This window comes from Aythya marila (assembly GCF_965140915.1).
Source record: "Aythya marila genome assembly, contig: HAP1_HAP1_SCAFFOLD_219, whole genome shotgun sequence".
In the NCBI taxonomy this organism is placed as follows: Eukaryota; Metazoa; Chordata; class Aves; order Anseriformes; family Anatidae; genus Aythya; species Aythya marila.
The window spans coordinates 156081-174948 of record NW_028137232.1 but is presented as its reverse complement, the minus strand read 5'-3'; the positions used below and the strand labels follow the sequence as shown (position 1 = coordinate 174948).

Here is an 18868-nt window from a genome sequence, read left to right as displayed (position 1 = left end):
CGGCCTACAGGAGCAGTTAACTGGAAGCCTTTGAAGATCGATAACTTTGCTGAGGTTGTCCAGGTAGGTGAAATCGAAGACCCACAGGGCCTGGAACGTGCTGTTTAATGCGTCCTTACTGTGTTCTAGAGAAGTTATTTGTAGCCATAGTTGATTATTGACTTGCATGTATCATCAGGCGGTTTTTTAAGGAGTGACTCCGTTTTCAGGCTTCCAGATGTGCTCCAAGTCATATTATTGAGGATGTGGAAGAGAACGCTTGCTGACAAAGCTCCTGGCAGCTTTACAGAACTTTAATATTTAGTTAGTTCATGTAACAGCTGATTTCAAGGCTTTGCTCTCTTTGAGAGACTGATAACTTGATTTGATTAACTGAAGAAAGCTGGAAAAATGTTTGTTCCTCATTATTTTTCACTTGTTACTTTCTTTCGGGTTACTTTTAAAAAGAAGATTTCACTGATCACAAGCCAGTAGAAGACTTTCAGCCCAGGCAAGGGTGAAGACAGCTCTCTCCAAGAGCAGAGGAAGTCCCTGTGGAGAGAACCCGAGCTTGTTAGCAGAACTCGTCGGCATGTCTAAACAAGGAGACGATTGCTACTTCTATTTCTATTCTACCTGTAGCAAGGTATGGCTGGCTTTCCTTTGCTTTGCTTTTTTTCCCCCTTTTTTTCAGGAAGGAGTAGATTAGGAGGAGGAAGCACACTGGTCTTTGGTTAACTTGAGAACCAGATAGATTGTGAATTCAGTTGTAGCACCATTAGGCAGCAGCATGGCCATTTTTGAGGCTGTACTCTATTTTCCTTGTTGGTTTCCTTTTGGTTCCAGGGAGACAAATGTGCCTACCGCCACTGCGAAGCTGCTCTGGGCAATGAGACGGTCTGCAAGCTGTGGCAGGAGGGTCGTTGTTTCAGGAATGTCTGCCGATTCAGACACATGGAAATTGACGTGAGTGCCTAACAATGTGTTCTCAAAATAAATCCACAAAAGCATTTTTCAGTGCCGTAGGTGTACTGATTGTGCTTTTGGAGGATAGATTTGTTTGCTTCAAAATCATACTGGTTTCTGTTACCAAGAGAGGGGGTGGGAGGAAGCAGAGGGAAATAAAATCAATGCCTTAGGTACGTCTTAGCAAGATATTTGTTTATTTTTTTTTTATTAGATGCTGACAGTTTTCTCAAGAGATGCAGAATAGCTGTTAAATAGACTGCTAAAACGTGCTGGAGCAGGGGGGTAATAAACAGGCTGTTCTATCCTCATGGGAGCAGGCTTGATAATGAACTATCAGGTGTCTTCTGACCCACAGTCCTTCAGATAACGCTGTTGTAGCTGCCTGGGGTAGGAAGTGGGGAAAGTTAAAGGTGCAGCAGAACTAAGTCTCCAAGAAGTAGTTCTAGACAGGGTTAACCTAGGCAATTTCAGATGTTCTTTTTCCCTCTGAATAATCCTAGTATAATCCTAGGTGTATTAGTTTAAGCCACCCTCAAGTGATGTCTGAGAGTGCCTGTCTTCTCAAACTGAGTGATGACCAAACTAAATGTGCATAGTGGTTACAGCTTATGCAAACTTTGTGAATATGCCCAGAAATACTACACTTAACTGAGAAACTGACCTTTGGAATGCTGTTTCAGCACTGTGTTGTGACAGCTGTCACGATCTGGAGCTGTGCATCTCTTTGCAAGCCTCAGGTGCATGTTATCACGAGCTTTTCTTTCTTTCTGTCTTCAGAAAAAGCGCAGTGAGATTCCTTGCTACTGGGAGAACCAGCCGGGAGGCTGTCAGAAAGCCAACTGTGCTTTTCATCATGCAAAGGGACGTTACATCGATGGACAATTCTTACCACCAAGCAAGAGTGAGTTTAGGTCCTTTTTCTTTAAGCGCTGAAGAATTAATTTTGAGTATTACTTAGTGGGTGCCAATCCTGTAGGGGGCGTCAGGTAACTGTTCATTTGTGAGGGCAGGAAAAGGTCTGCAGTCATAGGTGTACTGCACCGAGTGTACTGCTGGTGTTTGTTTTCTGCTTTCGTGCTCAGCTTCTCTTTGCTTTGTGTGATGTTTGCCTTGCAGTTTGCTTCCTGTTGTTTCCGCTTTTGCTGGGTGGTAGGGAGATGTGTTGTTGTTGGAAGGGAAATCATTGTTCACGGTGTAAGCAGTGATGGGATGGGCAAAAGGAGATGCTGAATTCGTTGTCTGTGCGGGTTATCTGCCTTTGCTACCATCTCTTTGCATTGTGGTCAAAGTTTTAAACTGCCATATTACCGATGATCCTCCTCTTCCTCTAGCTACACTGCCAAGTCCGCCTGAGTGCGCGGACGATGATCTGAAAGTGGCTCAGATGTCACTGCAGCAAAACAAACTTTCTGTCCAGTCAAATCCCTCTCCACAGCTAAGGGGGTGACGAAAGTGGAAAACTCTGAAAATGTCCCAAGCCCTACACACCCTCCAGTTGTAATCAATGCTGCAGATGATGATGAAGATGATGATGGTGAGCATGTTTTGGTTCTTGGAAGGAATTTGTGCTGTAAATGAATGTGTTAAATCTTTGGTTCTTGGAAGGAATCTGTGCTGTAAATGAGTGTATAAATCACAGATGACCTGAGGTCTGACTAGCGATAGGGCAGGCAGTCTGGCCAGGTCACTGGTGGCTTTGTCTGGCAGTCAGTGGACAGAAGCTGAAACGTTGGAGGAAAGCTTAGAACCACTCCTGGCTTTAGCTGGTCTTTTGTGTAAAGTTCTATGTGAAACTAGGAAGGAAATTTCTTTTTTCTGTCTGAAGAGCAATGTGTTGTGTAGTAGTTAAAGCTGCAGAGAGAATCTAGAGTCCTAGATGTTTTGTCCTAGTGTATTCTACTTAGGAGTTCATCAGGTCAGTGTAGCTGTTTAAAAACAAACAAACAAACAAACAAAACAAAACAGCAACAAAGTTTTTTATATGAACCATGGGCTGAAGTGTCACTGCATGAGCTACGTAATCATGACCAACCTGGTCTATGCATAACTGAATCGATTTTTCCCCTTCAGACCAACTTTCTGAGGAAGGAGAAGAAACTAAAACTCCCGTCCAGCATCCAGCTGCGGAAGGCAAAAATGGATTACGGGTGATTTCCACTCGGAAAGGCAGTTCTATTACTACTAAACAAGGTATGCCAGCACCTTAGTAGGATAAATCAGAAGAACTTGACAGTTAAGTCAAAAGCAGCGTGGTGTAAAAACACAACAAAATGTAGGGGTGCTGAATGGAGTCGGTTATTTCCATGATCTCATTTCTGCCATTAATACCATCATGTGCCCATTGGGTCAGAAAGGTGAACTCCTTTTCTTTACTTTTGGAGAACAAAACAGGGCCACAGCATGGAGTTTAAATGGCTGCACGTGCAGCCTTGCAACCACTGCTGATAAGCCATATCTAACGATAGAGGGATCTAATATTGTGTAAATGGATTAAAATTAAAACTACATTTTGAACCCTGAAGGATGAAAGGAGGGGCAAAATGCCATTGGTTCTATGGCTCTTTCACTTGTGAGGAGTGTTGACAGGCTTTATTCGAAATACTTCAGAAAGTTCCTGAGCGCTAAGAAGCCTGAGGACCTGTGGTCCTCAGTGAGTGCCTCTAAGCCTGTCTCATGAACTGTTTCCTGTTTTCAGAGGGCAATCTGAATTTTGGAATAAAAACACTTGAGGAAATCAAATGGCAGAAGATGAAGGAAAAAAAGAAGAGACACGGTGGTGAGTTAATATTGCCTACTTTCTTATCCTGTTCACGGCAGGTGATGGTGACTGGGAGCTGCTTGAGGGACAGACTTCCATTTTTAGCTGGGGGCATAAAGCAACCTGATTCTCAGCCAGCTGGTATTCTAAATGGGAGTCCAAAGGGCAACCAGAGGCAAATTAGTCACCTCTCTTCTTTACATGCTCTGCTTGCTGTATTTTTGACAGTAACAAATCATTTAAAGTTTTTTGTTCTTTGTGATAGTTTTTTATGTTGGGTAAACTTCCTTATGTTTTGGTTGCTCTGAACAGAAGGTTCTTCAAGATCTTCTCTTCGTCCCGTTGATTCTATGATTTTTCCTGCTCCAGAAGAGGAAAATGTCCGGACAGTGGTGAGAACTGTGACAGTGTCTTCCAAGAAAGGTAATAATGAATGCTTTTGTTTTGATTTCATTACTCCTAAACTGGAGGGTTAAGCAATAATTAAAACAATTCACCCATGTTAGCCTTCTGGTGCTGCCTTCTGTTCAAAACGTGCTTTTATGCTTAAAGTCCCTGGTTGTACTGGAAAGATTTGGTGCTCAGGTTAAGTGCAGTGGCAGGAGAAAAAAAAAAGTGTCAGTATGCCAATAGGGGGGTAACTGAAAAACAGAAGAGTAACGAGAAGAGCGAGCTGTAGAAGCCAGTGCTATATAAGAAGCAATTTCTGAAGCATTAAAGAGGCGTACAGTGGCAGGTGTGGACACAGTATGACAGGTGTTTGTGTATAAATTGTTTAGAGCTGTGCAAATGCCTTTTAAAGGGAAAAAAGTGTGGAAGTACTTTTACTTGTAGACATTCACCTTAGAAAGGAATATTTCTCAGCATTTGCACCTAAGAATATTCTGCTTGCTTATGCAGCTTTGTTCTGCACAAAGTATAGGTGTCAAGCAGACTCAGATTCACTCTCTACTATCTCAGCTGGAATTTGAAGCAAGCACTGAGACTATTAATATTTTTTTTCCATGTTAATTATAGTTAAAATATGAGTTTGTGTGGTCTAGCTGTCAAAACAGTGTCTGACTAGGGTTTTTTGGACATGGGCTAACAGGATAATATTTCTGTTGGCTACTGGTTTCTGTGAAATAGAAAAAAAAATTCCCTTTTGTTTTAGGGGAGGAACCTGTGGTTCGAGTAGATCTTGCTGATAGACAAGGAAAACGGAAAGCCTCCGCGGGTGAGAACTTTTTACGAGCTGTTACGTAGGTGCTGCCTTCTATATATGACTGCATTAAAGAGTATTTGTGATGTATGAAGGGAAAATACATTGCAGTGGAGATCTGTGTTGACGGCAGAAATGGAAAAAAAAAAAAAAAATCATTTAGCAGCTGAAAGGCAATTCTATGAAAATATGCTTGAAAAAGAGAAGCTTATTGTTGACTGTTCTCAAACCTTCCTGCAAAGAAAAGTTCTTACAATATTCCTTGTTTTCTCTGAAGATGATGTAGGCAGCCTTCCAGTGAAGCGCAGCCTTGCTGAAAGGCTGGGGAAGAAGGTAGAGGCTCCGGGAAATGCTGACAAAGCACCCAAGAGAGAGACAGGTACTAAACGGGCATCTGGATTGGATTCCTGGGTTTCGTATTTAGTCTTTCTGTTTGTCCTTTTCCAGTGATGTTTCTTTTTGCATGTTGGCTGAGGTCGTAATCACTGGGATTCAAAGCTACCTTTCCTGTCTTGTTTTGAAATGTGAACCTGAAGTTGACATTATGCAGCCTCCCTAATTCGTTCTTTTTCTGTTTTGCAGTTCGAGTTCCCAAGTCTCTGAAGGACAGGCTGGGATTACCTCCTAAACAGACCAGTACTGAGAGAGGTAACAGCTAGATCTTAAATATGCTTTCTCCTCCTTCCTTTCCACGAACTTGGACTGCTTTCATACATCCCTACAAACTAATTTAAACGAAAACAAAGAACTGACGCCTCTTGGTTGAGTGCTGAAGCTCTTCTGACAGCCACTATCAGAACTCTGGCTCTAGGTGTGTGTTTATTTTCTACTTGTGCCTTGTCGAGGTTTTTAGCTGCTTCTGTGAACCGTTACGTACAATTAGAATAGAACCACTGCCAGGAGCAGGAATTTGAAATGCAGTCTGAAAAAGTAATAAAGTAAAGCAGCATTTCTGTGTAGCAGTTCTCTCTGGATAGGGCTGGTCTTCAAAATACAAGTGGCTCAGAGGAGGAGGAGAATGTTGTTCTAAGGATATTGTTCTAAGATGCATTATTGGGAACGCTCAAGATGAGTTTTCCTTAGTGCTCTGACAAATTTTGGAGACTTAAAATATTGCTGGACTCTCTTTAAATGTTGGTGCTTCTCCTCATTTCTTGATGATGACAGGGAAGGCTGCTAAGCCGATGGGAGAGATCCATGTGAAAACACTGGAGGAAATCCGTCGTGAGAAAGCTCTTCAGAGACGCGAACCTCAAGCCAAAGCCGAGGCTGAAGGGCACGGTAAAACTGAAGATTCCAGCGCAGGGGCAAGAGCTGCTCGTGCAGGTCGCATGCAAACTTTCTCTGAAGCCTTGTCTGAAAAAAAGAATAATCGCTTGGTAGAAGAGAAGAAAAAAGCAGGAGAATGCCATAGCAAGAGCAAAATTCAGGGTGAGTCCAAGAAGCAGCTCGCTCTGTCCGGGCCCAGCAAAGGGCAGGCGAAGGAGCCGGCAGGAAAAGTCAAGCCAGAAGGAGAAGTGCGTGTTAAAACCTTGGAAGAAATAAAGCGTGAGAAAGCTCTGCGGATGCAGCAGAGTGAAGGAGATGTGCCAGCTCCCTCGGCACAACCCGGACCTGCCCCAGCAGAGCAGAAATCTTTATGGAGCACAAAACTAACAGGTAATAAGATGCTTTAATGCCTGCCCCAGTGAGGTGCTTCCCATATTGAGCAAGTTCAGTTTGCTCAGGATCTGCTTCATGGATAAATGCTGAATGGCTTGCACATTGTAGCCTTTCTCTCTCTCTCTCATGGGACACAAGGAAATAAATGCACAAAGGAAACAAGTACCCAGCTTTCTTTATTTCTGCCGTTGACAACACTTTTTTTTTGTCTTTTTTTAAAGCACCTGAAAAAGAAGAAAAGAAGGCAGTGGAATTGAACCGGCCTTTTCCTAAACTTTCCTCTGGACCTGATGTACAGGTGAGTCCTCTGTGAAGACACACATACATTCGTACAATTTCTGATAATTCTGACAAGTTTTGTTACTCACCGTGTGCCACCCTCTTGAGTGTGTTCTTACCCTTCAGCAGCTGGTAGGAGCTGCAGTGCAGTCTAAATCCTATCGCCAGCAGCATTTCCAGACAACTCTGTAATCCTCAAACTTGGAATCAGTCTGTTTATACCACAGCAAGAAAGAAACCCTGTTAGCACCAGCTGAAATCTACACAGTTAACGTGGAGGGAATTCTTTTTGTTCTTACTGACTTGATCTGTCAGACATGAAGGATTTAATACAGAAGGCCAGAGTTCTGTGTTCAAGGAAATCAATCTGTCAGTGGATACTGTATAGGGGAACTTGTATGACTTTCTGCTGCTTAAAAAGAATGTGATAAATAGATGTACAGCAGAACACCCTAGCTGTTTAAAGAAGCTTGCCATAGTGGATATTGCAGATATGTGAGACTGCGTCCATAGTAAAGCATGGCTCTTGTTACAGGCAGAATTTTATGGGAAAAAAACCAACCAACCAAACAAACAAAAAAACCAACAGTAACCTGAACGAGATTAATATGCTGTTCCACATCAAGACCATTTTGGAGGGATTGCTGATCAGATTTTCTTAACGAAATCTCCACGGATTTTATTTATTTTTTTTGTCCTACTCATGCACTACTTTTCTTTCCTTCTAGCCCACTCAGCAGAGTGGAACTCGTAAATGTCCAGAGAAGAGCTTTGAAGAGAGACGGTGGGAGAAGTGGCAACAGAGAGAACAACAAGAGAAGCTTCGGCAGGAGGAAGCTGCTGTCAAATCTACTGCTGGCTTCTTTAATACTGAACCAGCAGGGAAAGTGGCAGCTCAATTTCAGGGCCAGGAAGCTAAAAGTAAGTGTTGAAGGTTAAGAGTTACTTAGGTTGTCTTCTGAAATACAGACAGAAGATGACAATTCTCATGCTGTAACTCTGGCTGGGTGCATTTTGCCACGCAGTGCTACGAAGCGAAGGGTGTACTTTCTTTTTCTTAGTTTGTTTCTTTTCCTGCCAGCCAGATGTTAGGTAAGGAACGGGAGACTAGAAAATGCCACTACAAATGTGGACTTTGTAGAACAACTTAACTGTGGGACATCACTGCAAGGGAGAGGAAGCTGGTACAAGAGTTGCATACACTCTTGTCCTACTATAACTGCTGCTTTTTCCTTTCCTAGCGGGAGCAGGACTTTAAATATAAAAGCTGTCTATATTTGTGAACCTAGCTTGCACTTAGGATTGCTATGTGTCTGAGGTTTCCCTTGTCCTGGATTATTATTTACTGTAGCTCTTCGGTTTCTTTGTTCCTTTGTATGGCTTGTTGGTAGACAGAGTTTACTATGTGGAAAAGATTCCTGAGAATCCAGGCAATGGCGGTGTAATTGTGCTGGCCAAATGCATTTAAGTGTGTAGAAGGACTGTGGAAATGATTAAGAGAACCTGGATTTTTCCTGAGGCAGAGCAAGACTGTATCAGTTCTCTCTTCCTTTTACTCTAGCCAACTTTATGACATCTGCGAAGCCTTCGCGTGGGAAAGTCACTTTCCCCAAGAAGAAGGCACTGAAACGTAAGGCACCTGGGAGTTACCCGTCTGCCATAGCAGCTGTGGAACTACAGACTGCCTTTGATGCTGACATGATGGGACCTCCAGCCAGAAAAGCAGCCATGGTAAGGCCAGGGGCTAATGCAGCGATGGATCCCTTGTTAAATTTCTACCCTCCTCTATTTGAAAAGGTGGAAAACTCAAACGTTCTGCAGGCCTTCTGTTTCCTTAGAAATCCAGTAGCTGTCTCCAGGATGCTTGTAGAACCCTTCTGTATTTATGAGATGAATGGCACTCTTTAACCGGTACTCTGATGCTGTGATTTCTCTGGTGTGGGGGATTTTGTCCATTAATGCCATGTTCTTAAAAGACACCAGATCGTGAGTAACCTCCAGGTGAATGTGAACTTTCTTCAGGAGCACCTTGGTTTTGTATTTTGGCCACGGCTCCGCAATGCCAGAGGAGAAGCAGTGTGGAGGAAAAAGCTATTAAGGAATCTTTTACCCATGTGTCATAAATACTGTTTTGCTGCTTTCTAGGGTGTTTCAGACGTGCCGGAGCACGTCCCAGCCATCAGACTTGAAGAAAATCCCCAAAACAGGTGACAACCCCAACTTGTTCTTTTTCTTAATCAGTGTATATCCCCAGGGAAACATAAGTTCTGTCACATGTGGGAAAAAATGAGGGTTCTGAGATAATTGAAGCCAAAATCCATCAAAGGAATAAGTCACCTGAAACCACTTTCTAGCAGCTAGCAGGATTGCTTAATTAGGCTTTCTTGAAATGCTGCAAGTCAGCACAGCTTTCCGGTGACTTCTTGGGTTGTCTGAATACCTGAACGAGGATGAGGTGAAGTTCTACTTCCTCGTGAGGTGATAGATGATGAGTAGTGTCCTCTGCCTTTTGGTCCTCAAGAATGCCACCTCAACTCCAGGTGCCCTGGCTTCACAGATAAACCCCCAGACTGAAAAATGTACCTGGTAACACATCGGGCTCTAAATGTAGCCCTGGGTTGATTGATAACAATCCCTGTGTAAGATTGAAGCATAGGAGGGCTTGCCTACAGTTTTAAGAGCCGGTTTGCAGGAAAAGGATTTCCCGTTAAGAAATGGCATATCCTGATTGTTCTTTCTTGCTCTCCCAAGACCTGAAGTGCGTCTTGGAAGCCCGGAAAGATTTGAGGAGCAGATGGAGATGGATCTCGAGACCTCGACCTCAGCTTCTTCCCAGCCAGAAGAGGCACGGACACGCTGGCTGAGTTCCACAGGGAACGTGCCCTTATCTGCGGATGAAGATTTTGAGAAGCTACTTTGGGAAATCTCAGGAGGCAGACTGGAAGCCGAAATCGACTTAGACCCAGGGAAGGACGAGGATGACCTCCTCCTTGAACTCTCCGAGATGATTGACAGTTGAACTGCGTAGTCCTAGGGTATAATTAAAAAAAAAAAAAAATTAAAACTGTTCTTCTTGTTGGATACCCCGAGGTGATCCTTTTTCTAACTGAGGCTTTGCAATGAGACTTAAAGCACAGTCCGAAGTGGTAGAAATTGGCAGGATCTGCGCTCAGTTGTCCTAAATTTCCCTGCTGGTCAGAGTTAAGGTCTTGTGCATCCATTCTGTAACTATAGGTGGTTACCTTCGATATCGAGAGGACAAAGCACTTCTTTTGGCACAGAAAGATCTCCATTGGCACGCCATGGTGGCTGCAAATCGATCTTCTGATGGAGCGATGCTCTGAAGGCTTAAATGTAAAGCTTCTTCCTTCCTCCGCCCTTGGCACAACTCGATGTTGGGCACATTGTGAAGCTTCGGTGTTCTGATTTCTCGGACAGTTGATAGCCAAATCCTGGAGTTACTATGTCAACTCTTGACTTTTACTCGTGTATGCCATTGTTTTGACTGTACCCGTGTCAGATGATGAAGCTGTAGGGGTGGGAGGGAGCAGAATCGTCGTTCCAGTGTGTTGTGGACCAAACTTGCTGCCAGGAATGGGGGTGGGGGTCAGCCCACCCAGCCTTCCTTTCAATTATCAGGGAGGATCAAATGGTGAAAAGCAGCAGCTCTGCCATGCGGCTCCACTACCCCCACTCCCTTCTCTTGTGCTATACCAAAGTTTCCCCAGGCTTTGGTTGGTGCTTTTTGCCTGTGTGAGGACTCCGGGGCGAGCAGTCGGGACTCTGCCGCAGTCACAGGGTCGATGAAGGGTTGTTTAAGTGCCTCTTGGTTTTAAAACTTGCTCCCCTGAGCTGCTGGCTCTGCTGCCTGCTACAGCAAATGTTCGGGTGCCATCAGCATCGCACTTGGGCGTGGGCACTGACCCTGCGGAGGACAGAGCTGAGATTCGGGTGTATTGTGTACCCTGCCACCAGCCATCGTTTTTTTTCCCCTAGCAGATCAATTTTGAATTATTTTCCGAACTTTTCGCGGCACGGTAGGCACTTCCCGCTATGATTTGTGAAGCTGTGGGGGCCCTCAGGCATTTGCTGCTGGCAGAGGAAAAGCGCTTGTCGAATTTGTTGTAAATACTTAATGTTTGGACAAAACCACGCGTCTCTGTGTGTGTGTGTGTGTGTGTGCTGTGACGCCCCGGCCCCACCAGGGAAAACCTCCGCCGACGAAACTGCTGCTGGAGCTCACGCAGGCCTTCATCGTGCCGAAGGACTTCACGGGGACTTCTGCCGGCTCAGAAATGGGGGAGAAAAAGCAAACTCAGGAGGAGGAGAGCTCAGAGACTGCGCCCACCTGCCCTTGCTTTCCCTTCACCCCAAGAAGCCCTGTTCTACCATCAGCCTTCGCCTCTTCTGCCTGCGGTGCTGGGAGCGGGAGCGACGAGGCGGCAGCAGCCATGGCGTACCGCGGGCAGGGCCAGAAGGTGCAGAAGGTGATGGTGCAGCCCATCGTATCCTTCCTGCGGCTGGGGGGTGCCGGGGAGGTGGGTGGGGGGCGGCTCGGACCTCAGGGGGCTCGGCCCGGGCCTTGAGGCCTTGTCGCGGGGCCCTGAGGCCTCGCTGTGGGGTTTGGGGCCTTGTCCCGAGCCCGGAACTGTCGTCCCCGTGCTGAGCCCTTAACGCAGCGCCCCAGAACCTCATCTTCCGCTACCTGCAGAACGTGAGTACCGCGGGGAGGGGGCGGGGATGGGGATTTGGGGAGTGTGGGGGGAGTGGGGAGGGTCTGGGGATTCCCCTCGGTGAGTTTTCGGCTCCTGGCTGTGTCCCGGGACGGGTTTGTGGGGGATGGAGAGCTGTGCGGTGTGCTGGTGGGCACAAGGAGCCCGGCATTTCCCCCTCGTGTAGCCGGGCGTGCAGGGGTGTTCCCTTGTGACTGGAAACGTGTTCTTCACCAAACGTGTAGTATTCACCCGATGGTATAACGCTCAAATGTCAGATTGCACATTGGAACTGCCCCTGAGAGTTGCTCCTCGGAGCGTTTGGGAGCTGTCGTGGCTGTGGCTAGCAGGTATTTCTGAACACATGAGAGAACAAAAGTGCTCAGTGTTTGTGGCCCGACTTACTCTCCTCCTTCGTTCTGCAGAGGTCGAGGATCCAGGTGTGGCTCTATGAGCAGGTGAACATGCGGATAGAAGGCTGCATCATCGTGAGTATCCGCACGTCCCCATGTTACATCTTTCATTTTGCCTCATTCACAATCGTGTTTTTTGGTCAAGAAAAGTTATCACAAGGAAAAAGAGATTTGTACTTCTCTGCCTTTCCCCTCGCCCTGCCCTTCCCTCCCGCTCCTGAGCCCTTCGTCAGGCCTTGCTGGGCCCTCTGTCCGGCTGTCTGTCCGTCCATCCGAACCTCTGGCCATCTGTCCCACCACCCTGCCCCGTCCCTGCCCTCTCCCTAAGGAAGCAAAGAGTCCCCGGTCTGCCTTCATGGGGGGGTTGGGGGGGGGGGGAGGAAGAGGGGAGGTTCTGCTGAGAAAAAAATGAAAGATTTCCCCCTTAACGGGCGCCTTGCGAGTTCTTTCGAGTTCCAACCTTCTGCCTTCCTTCCGTAGCAGTGCCTCTAAGGGGTGCGCTGTAAGGCAGCCCTCATCTGGCGCGTTGCTCCTCCGTTCCCCCAAGGAACTGCCTTCAGGATCTGACTAACTCTGGATGCACCCGGTTGTCGCCTTAATTTCTCCTTTAGCTTGCTGAAAACAAGCCGGTTGGGTGACCTTTTGCGTTTCTCGCTTAAAATTTGGATCGAGGAGGTCTGTGTTTCCTTACGCTGATGTCCACGCTGAAGGTGCAGAAGGGTTCCGTGCTGTTGCTTGGGTCAGCCTTGTTGCCAGGTTTGGAATGTTTAGCCTACCGGTGCTTCGGTGCTGTTGGGCTGCACTCAGAGTGTGAGCTCTGGGCGTTATTTCTCAAATACTGCGTTATTTGAGCGTACAGACCCGAGATATTCTGCGGAGAGGTGATTTAAGGCACGTCAGAACCACCGCTGCGGCGTGTGCCAGCGTCGGACGCCCGTTCGAGTGATCGGGCGGAGCAGGTGAGTTGAATTTGGTGCTGGGTGGCGAGGTGGTGTTGGGGGAAGAGCTAGGCTAAGGAGAGCTTCCTCTTGCTCTGCCCCTTCCCATCTCAAATGGCCGCTTCCTGGGGAGATGGGTTCGTTGGGAGGTTAACTACAACGTTACAGTGAGGATGAGGAATCACCTTTAGTCCCGTAGGTATTTGCTGCCAGGCCGCAGCGTTGATTTCAGAAATTGTATTTAAAAAAGGGAAAAGAAAGGAAAGATGTATTCTTTAACATACTCTCTTTTCTCGGAGAGTAGATGGAGGAGCTTCAGCCGTGCCCTTCCTCCGGAAACGATTCCCAGTGTCTGCTCAGACACTGAGGAGGAAAATGGAGGAGAGCCACCCGATAGAAATAAAGGAAAGAAGGGGTCATGGATTAAGGGAAAAGCACTACTTAAAAAATTGGTGCTCTCTAAAAACGGGTTAAGGGTTTGGGACCTGCAGGTGCTGCCTACACCTGTGTGCGTTGCAGTCGTGCCTGTTGCCACTGAGCAAAACGGGGAGAGCTGCTTTGTCGAACGCGGCGTGTTAAAGCACGTGCCACTGCCTGGAAGAAAAGCACGGACTTCCCTCGTGTGGGCCTTCTTCCCTAGCGATCTGTGGTTTACCTGATGGTTTCCCATAAGCTGAGAATGTTTAAAAGAAAAAAAAAAAAACAAAAATCAAAAACCAACACCAACGTTGAGAGTGGTGAAGCAGATCCTCACGTGGGGACTCAGAATCAGCGGTGACATCACCATGCGAAGCATTGTGTGTGCTTCGGGTTGGGGCTGCTGCGAGCCTCGCAGCGGGGAGGGAGAGCGGATCCGGGGTGCCTCTGTGTCAGCCCTCTGCCCTGGTGGCTTTGTGAGCACTGAGAGTTTGACTCCTGTGTTCCCAGCTTTCGCTTCCGCACCTGCGGTGTGGCAGAGCCAGCGAGCTGCTTGCTCAGCTGGAGGAGGAAGAGGAGTGACCTCAACATTGCCGAGGTAAAGCACAATTATTGAAAAGATTTGGCAAAGATGTGGGTTGTACCAGCGCGGCTGCTGCAGCTGCAGCAGATCCTGGAGCATTGGAGAAGATAGAGAGGGTTTTCTTCATGAAAAGAATGCTGTTAAAAGTGTTTTCATGCCAGAAATTAGGATAAACGCCTCTGTTGTTTGACATCCTCTATTGAGCTGGCACATTGGCATTACAGCGTACCTGGCACGCTGTTTGTATTAAAAAAAAAAGGTATTTTATTCAGGGCAGGCCAGAAACCTGCCTTGGCACTTGCACATCGCAGCAATGCTTACAGACCCTGCATCCTGGCTGCCAGGCCAGGATCTAAATCCGATGGTGCTGTTGGTAAACTGAAGCTCAGGAAGCGCTTCTGGGTTTTTTTGTCCTTCCATGTGAATTTTTACCCTGTGAAGATGGTGTATTAAGCTATTTTCGTAACAACAAATAGGTTTAAAAGCAGTTTCAGTTTAACATCTACACGCTTGGGTGTTATTAACAGAGCTTTGTATACTGAGCTGGTGCTTGGTAGGAGAAAAAACATCAATCTTACCTGGGAAACCTGGACCCCCTCAGCTACATACTGCTATGAGGAAACTCAGATGTAAGAACACACTTAAATAACACCTCACCAGAGCTGTTGTGCTCCTGACCACCAAAGGCACCTTTTTCCAACACCGTCGTACTGGAAGTTGATGCAGCTGGTTCCATCCGTAACGTGTGACTGTACAGTGCTGTAAAAGAACTATTTTTTCACAGCTTTGGAGAAAGTGAAGCAGAGAAAACCACGCATAACCACTGATACCTGGACCCCAAACTGCCACAGGCTGACGGTGATGCCCACTGGATATCTCCTGATACCCTGCTGCCTTCTGACTGCTCCAGCAGAAGTCCTGTTTTAATTAGCCAGCAGGTCCCTCTGAGGGAGGGACTTTGCTAAAACTCCTGCCGTAGGAAGTATCCTACGGGAGCCAAGTTGCTAAACCGATGTGTGGTTTTCCCTTAACCCCCTCACCCCTGACTTTCCAGCTCCTGACAGCACTGCCCACGTGTGCAGTGTCACCGTGTGCCATCTAGGTGCCAGCTGCCATGGTTTATATATTGTAAAATTAGTGATTTGGGACTCGTGAGCACTGAGGAGAGGCTAGCAATTGCTTAAGAGCTTTCCTTGTGTCGCTCTGGGGCAGGGAGATGGGTGAAACATCTTAGGCTTGAAAGTGATTCCCTGCAGAGTGACGTGCTCAGATCTGCACAACAGATCTGTCGTTTTGGTCACCTTATTAGATCCCTGCTTGAGAGGTTGCTTGCAAGAATCGATTCGTCTTCACCTTGATGTGTCAAGCTAAAGACAAATCTGTGCCGAAGCACTGTTTGATCAGACGAGTGCCTCAGTTCAGGATTGTTCTTTGACAGCTACAGAAACAGCAGGACGATCAGCGCCTTCAGGAACAGATGAATTTGATCTTGAGGCTGTCGTAAAACAGGTCCCTGAAGTCTGAAGACTCTTCAAATAGTTTGGGCCAGCAAGGAGCAGCTGTACGTGGCGGCTGCGGTAACTCGGGGCTCCGAGTCTCAGAGAGCGTGGTGAAAGGTGACCCCCAGCTGGCTGCTGGAGGAAGCTGAGGCAGCGTTCAGCTCTAACCTTTGCCTTCTTGGCTGGCATCTTTGCACTCCTGCTGTCAGTGGGTGTTGAGTGTCCTTCCCGGCAGCCTCAGAACGTGCCCTCAGATGTAGGCAGCATTTAGCAGCTAGAATTCCCTCAAATAGAAAGAGTACAAATGATGCGTTTTCTGCTTTTGCTTTGGAACTCTTAGCTTGAGGTTTTCCTGCAGGCCATGAGGTTTCTTGCAGCAGCAGGGATGAGTTGTGTTAGCAAGAGGCTGTTCTGTGCTTCGACTGTGGGAAGATGAATGGTTACGTGTGCACCGTTAAATATAACTTGACACCTAGCACACCGCACTTGCAGCCTGTGGGGTGCTTTAACAAGCAGGTAAATCAGCAGAGGCTGTTTTGCAGCCGGGGTGATGCTGGGTGATTAAAAAGCAGGGGCAGAACAAGGAGTTTCTAGTGTTTGTTCTTGCTTGTCATCCGACTCTCCACTTCCACTGTTCTTTAAAAAAAACAAAAACAAACAAACAAACAAATAAAAAAAAAAAACAAGCAAGGGGTAAGCATCTTAATATCTTTATTATAAATGGAAGGCACAAAAGAGGCCAGCAACAGAGACTGTCCAAGAGAAATGCTTTGTGCTTTATAAACAAACAAGGAAGTACCCTTAGGTGGGTGTGATAATCCTCCTCTAATGCGTTTTTGGGGTGCAAAAATAGATTTGTTCCTTTCTTGCTCTTCTCTGCAGGACAAAGGCAGAATAGGCACTGCAAAGTTAGACCAGGGAGGTCAGTTTGTTCCGTACTGAGAAAGACAAGCCTGTAAAACAAACTAGACAGATTTTCTTTGTAGTATTCATCTTCCTTCAGCAAAGGCAAAGCTTATGACACTTGTTGGTGTGTATTTCCAGACCCCCAGCTACTGGCACTGTAGCGCATCTCTAATTCTTTGGTACAAAAGGTTCAAAATCTCTTAATGCAAAAATTTTACCAGCACCCTGGAGCAAAAAAAAAAGAAATCTAAAACCCTTACCAACTTCTATTACAGACCTGCTGAGTGCACCAGAGTTACTCATTTTTATTCAGGCTTTCAGGGGCAACTTCAGTTGGTTTAGCGCTTGGATTGCTATGTTGGCAGATGTCAGTTTAAAAAAAAAAAAAGCTTTTGAGGTCCTTTTTAAAATGAGACTGCTTTTTTGGAATTTGGAATACTGCAAGGTATCGTTGGTTTTGCTTTCTTCCCATTCCTTAGACCAGATCCATTCAGATTCTGAACAGCGTTCCCGGTGTGTTCAGGAAAATGGAAGGCAACAAGCAAAATGATGAGCTCCTTGGGCAGTCAAAAGAGCTAAATCTGGAGAGTGTTTTGAGTCAAACTTCCATGCTAAGGAGCACCAGTAATTGTTAGAAGTAGCTGCAGAGGAACCTGCATGGCACTGGGTGTGTTTCTGAAGGTGCTAAAGGTCCGAAGTGACGATTCCTATCCATACTAAAGAAGAGAAGGAAACCTTGCACTTAACTACTGTTTTTATTCCCTTTGTCCAGCAGTCAAAAGCAGTAACTAATATGAGAACCCAACTTTTCCTCTCTTTATTTTAGATTTGGGAAAATTCCCTGCCAAAACAATATTTCCTGGAAAATTCACTAGTGTTTGTGTGAGTAAAAGCTTCCAACCTTTTATTATTAATTTGTAAGAACTATTTCATCCACTTTTGTCCAGAAGAGTCAGAAATAATTTGCACAGAAATGTGCAGCGTTTTAATGAAAGGATTCAGAATCACTCTAATTTGAACTGGTTGCAGGTTTTGTGACATTTAGTGTCTTAAAAAAAAAAAAAAATCAAAATTTCTGACTTCATATCAGAAAAAAAGAAAAAAAAATGCTTGTGGCGAAATAAAATCTGTTGCAGCTCTGCTCATCGAAAACTCATTGGCTGTTAAATTGGACCTAAGTCGTCTTCTCTAACCTTTCATGATCCTGCAGCAATGGCTGATGATGGATATATGGATTAGGGAACAGCACGTGATGGCAAACCTGTGGTATTTGCTACTGTACTGGGTCTGGCTGGAATGTTTACTTTCCCTGCAGCAGCCCATACAGTGCCGTACTCTGTACTTGTAGCTGGAACAGCAGTGTTATCACACCAGTGTTGTGTGTACTGCTGAGCAGCAGTGGCACAGCATTGGGCCTTTCTCTAACCCTCCTAGGGGGTGGGCAAAAAGGTGAGGAGAGAAACATCACTAGGGCAGCTGACCTAAACCAATCAAAGGGATATTCCATACCATGTGATGTCCCACTCAGCAATAAAAGGTGGAAACAGGAAGAAGAGGGGAGGGGTGGGCTCTCGTTGGGAAAACGTCGGTCCTCCTCTCGAACACCGGCTGCGTGCGTTGAGGCCTTGCTTCAAGGACGTGGTCAATCATGGCTCATTTGTGGGAAGTAGAGAGTAATTTCTTTCCTCTGCACTTCCATATAGCCTTCATTTATTTTGTTTGTTTGTTTTCCTCCCTTCTTTTTATTTTTCCTTTTCCCCTCCCTTTTCCCCTTTCCCTTTTTATTTCCCCTTAGTTAAATTGTTTAGTTCATGGTAGTCTTTATTTAATTATTATAATTTTTTCCCTTTAATTAAATTATCCTTATCTCAACCCGTGAGTTGTTCTTTGCTTTACTTCTCCCCCTCCTCATCTAAAGGAGGGGGAGTGAGAGAGCGGTTGTGGGGTTTAGCTGCCCAGCACGGTAAAACCACCACAGCTACAGCGCAGAAAGAAAAACCAAATTGCTTCCAAAAAATCAAAGTAATTCAAAATCCTTGGTATCATGCAGCCGTGCCACTGGCAAAGTGAGCATTCCCCTGCTTCTCAAAGCTTGCTGTACCCTTGATCTGCTGTCTTGCTGCTGTTAATTGATTGCAACTCTACATGTCTGATCAGGGCTACGAGTTGTTCTCGATATGGAGATCATACAACATCTACTGTGCACGCTTGTGTGTATAGATATGTTTATCCTGTATGCATGTACATCCGTATGCATATTTGTGTGCTGGCCCCCAGATCCCTCATGTTACAAAGCATCGGCCTCGAAGGCATACTCATCAAAATCTTTTGCAGAGCCTCCATTTTTTTCTAGTTCCCTCAAAATGAGAGAATTTTTACGCGCTCTCTGTGTCGAAAAGGCAAAAATTCTGATTTTCACTGTCGCTCTCGCTAACTTTCTCTCACTCCCTCCTCGTGTGTGTATAAACACAGATGTGTGTATGCGTATGCACATCTGTGGATTTAGATGCACTGGTATGTTTTTTGCTGTACAGGTAATAAAGACGGGGAAA

The 18868-nt window shown here is 45.9% G+C and overlaps 1 pseudogene across 1 annotated transcript; it reads left to right on the top strand.

The window, feature by feature from the left end:
* Positions 1–485: 485 nt before the first annotated feature.
* LOC309890992 (zinc finger CCCH domain-containing protein 11A-like) lies at positions 486–6583 on the top strand (annotated as a pseudogene). The gene is made up of 11 exons: positions 486–625; positions 826–945; positions 1726–1849; positions 2280–2482; positions 3019–3138; positions 3644–3724; positions 4019–4129; positions 4860–4922; positions 5185–5286; positions 5490–5555; positions 6075–6583. The product of its transcript is annotated as a zinc finger CCCH domain-containing protein 11A-like (transcript).
* Positions 6584–18868: the final 12285 nt, after the last annotated feature.